This window comes from Octopus bimaculoides, chromosome 15 (assembly GCF_001194135.2).
Source record: "Octopus bimaculoides isolate UCB-OBI-ISO-001 chromosome 15, ASM119413v2, whole genome shotgun sequence".
Lineage (NCBI taxonomy): Eukaryota > Metazoa > Mollusca > Cephalopoda > Octopoda > Octopodidae > Octopus > Octopus bimaculoides.
The window spans coordinates 38,350,502-38,353,990 of NC_068995.1; positions in this window are offsets into that span (position 1 = coordinate 38,350,502).

Consider the following 3,489-nt stretch of genomic DNA (forward strand, 5'->3'; position numbering starts at 1 on the left):
AAATAGAGACATATATATACATACATATATATTTATATATGTAGATGTGCATATAAATACATACATATATATATATACATACATACACAAATATATATATGTATATATATATATGTATATATATATTTCCCTGGCTATCGCCAAGCAAACACGGGAAATTACTTCGTCCCGCTTTCAGTCCGTGCCTCACAGCGTTCATATACACATAATTTTTCACGTCTGGCCGCATAGCCTTTTCCGTTTGTTTTCCTGTCTTGTTTTCTGTCCGCCACTACATTCCTCCATGGCACAGGTTTAATTTGTGTATACAAATTTATTTGCGGTCCATGGGAAGAGCCATTTTAACGATGCGTCGTGCCCAACTCTTCGAAACGCCGGTGTTAAAATGGGGATAGCCGATGAAGGAATATGTTCTCTATGTGGCTTGTGTGTTTTCTGTACTCTGGTTATTATTATTTTCTTGTGTACGTTTTGTTTGCAATGTCCTGTACCCAGATATGCACCTATATATACAGGTAGACGTAGGTATGCACATACCTGTACGTATATATGCATACACTCATTTGTTATTTGTATTTTATATATATATACGTATATATATAAAGTGAATTGGTAAGGTACCGAGTACCGTATGAGGGAAAATATATATGAAAGAAGGTTTGTAAATGCAATTCCAAAGTTGTTTATTGACTTGACCGGTTTCACTTTTTTAGAAAATGATTGTCAAATGTAAAATGTAAAGCTGTGTTGTGTTAAGTACTGGTTATGACTAAATTATTAAAATACAGTTATACATTCTTTGATAATAAGAAGAAAACGTTAAAAGTAGTTTACAAGAAAATATTTAAGAAAGTATTCAACAAAAAGTATTATGAGTTCAATAAAAATCATGTTTGATTGGTAGTATATATATTCACAGAAGGAGCTATATTTAAGAATTTACAAAATTTTGGAGAGCAATTGACCTGTCTTTCTGACATTTTCTGTCTTGTGTGAGGCTAAGAAATGTTTGCTATTTTAAGGGACAGTATGGGAAGTTGGTCAGGGGAGGAGGAAGGAAGAGCAATGTTGAATCAGAAGGATTCTTTTTGTTTCTGGGATAGTTTGTCATGGGTCAGTGGTTTTTGAGACTGGTCTTAGAGGTCAGAATTGTGTGAGTGCGTTTGTGTGTATGTGCACATCTCTATGTGTGTGTGTATATACATGTGCTTGCGTTTGTGTGTGCGGGATATTTTTGATTGGTCCCAGAGTTTATATGGGTCTGTGTGTGTTTTATATTTGGTAGGATGATGTGTGTATATGTGTACACGTTTGTGTGTGTGTGTCTGTGTGTATGTATGTGATTAGTATTTGTCAGAGCAGTGTGTGTGCATGTGTGCGTCTGTGTTTGTTCGCGTGTGTGTATCTGTGCGTCTGTGTGTGCATGTGTATGTTTATGTGTTTTGTGTTGGTGGGGATGCTATGTGTGTGTACGTGAGAGTGTGTGTGTCCCTGTCTGGGTATGTTTGTGTTGTTATAATTGTCCTTGTGTTGCGCGCATGTGCGAACAACTGTATGTGTGTGGGTGTGGGTGTGCATGTGCATGTGTTTGTGAACGTTTTGTATTTTTCAGGGGATCTGTGTCTGTCCGTGTGTGCTAGTTTATCCGGGTGGAGTGTATGTGTGTGTGTGTGCGTGTACGTTCTGTGCATGTTGGTACTGAGTATGCGTTTGTGTGTGAGTCCATATATGTGGGTATGGTTTATGTAGTTTCCTGGTGTGTGTGTGTGTTTGTGTGTGTGTGTGTGTGTGTGTGTGTGTGTGTGTGTGTGCTGTAGTTGTGAGTGATTTGCTTTGTTTGTATTGTTAGTGCAGTGTGTGTATACGTGTGGGTGTGTTTGTGTGAGTATGTCTGTGTGTTGTTTTTGTCGGGGAGGTGTGTGTTATTGTGTGTGCATGTTTGTGCGTTATTGTGTGTGAATGCTTGTGTGTATGTGTGTATGTTTGTGTGTTTGTGAGTGTTTGTTGTGATTGTTGGCTTTGTATTGGGTTATATGTGTGAGTTTTTTTTTCTTTTGAGTGTGTGTGTGAATTTTACTGGGGAACGGCCTATTGTGTTTGTATGTGTGTACATATGTATATATGGGTGTGTGTTTGTGTGGGTTGTTTTGTATTTGCGTGGTAGTGTGTGTATCTGTGTATATGTGGGTATATTTCTGCGAATGTGATTCGTAATTGTCAGGGTGCGTTTGTAGGTGCGTGCATGTACGTGTTTATGTATCTGTGTATGTATGTGTGGGTGTTGATTATGGTTGCTAGAACGTATTACAAGTCTATATATGTATGTATTTTTTCTTGGAATATGTATGAGTTTGTGGTCTAGTGTGGGGATATTGTGTTTGTGCGTATGTGTGTTTGTTTGCGGGGGAGATTTGCATTGTATCTGTGTGTTCGTGATTTTCTACATCTGTATGTGTTTCTTTGTGTGTTTGTTGTTTGTGTGTACCTGGCGGGGGGGGGGGGGGGGGTTTAGAAAAGGTTGAGTTGTGGTCTGTATTTTTGAATAAGATTATTTTCCCTATCTTATGGTGTTTGGTCAGTGGTGTTGTGAGATCCCTGATACATGTCTGCAGGTATTATTATTAAAATTTAAAAAGTTGTTTTGTAGGATAAACTTAAGGCCCCCGATGAAAAATTCTTTTTCTATTCTTTCCGGGACCTCATTGGGGTATTTTTCTAGCCAGAATTTAATGACGTCCAGTCCATATTGATGTGGGGTCGTAGTGTAAAGCTATATAACATCAAAGGAGACAATGAAAATGTCTTTATTGGTATGTTTGGGGAGATGATTTAGTAGGTTCAGGTCATACTATACCTAGTATGAGTTTGAGTATTGGTTTTAAGAGGATATCATATCGATACAGTTGCTTAATCTGTGTGTTTCACAGTTTGGGCCTGCCACAATTGGTTTCAGTTTAAGATCAGTAGGATGTGGTAAAGTGATGCATGTTTTAGTGGACTTTTTGCAAGCTTCGGTAACTATTTTGCTCTTGTGGATATTTGGAAGCCCGTAGAGGATGCTGGTATGGCAATTAAAATTTGTTAGGTAGTAGCATAAGTTTGCCATTAAGTTATTTCGATATTGGCAAATGAGTGCGTTTAATTTGGTAATTGTTTTTGATTGTTGATAGTTGACTACCGTTTCAAAGTAGGTAGTATCTTGTAAGAGGTGAGATACAGAGTTTTTATATTGTTCAGTATCCATAATGACAAAAGTACTATCCTTATCTGCTTCCTCTATTGTGATGTCATGATTGTTTCGTAACTCATAGATGATTTCCTATTCCCTTTAACGGGTATTGGGTTTGGGTTTAGATTGTGAAAGTTCATTAAAAATAAGCAAGCGCTTGACGGTTTTATAGCGATTTCAAAAATATGATGCTATGATGCTAGCTGTTTCCATTATTTTGTCCAACCCCTGTGTGTGTATATATATATATATATATATAT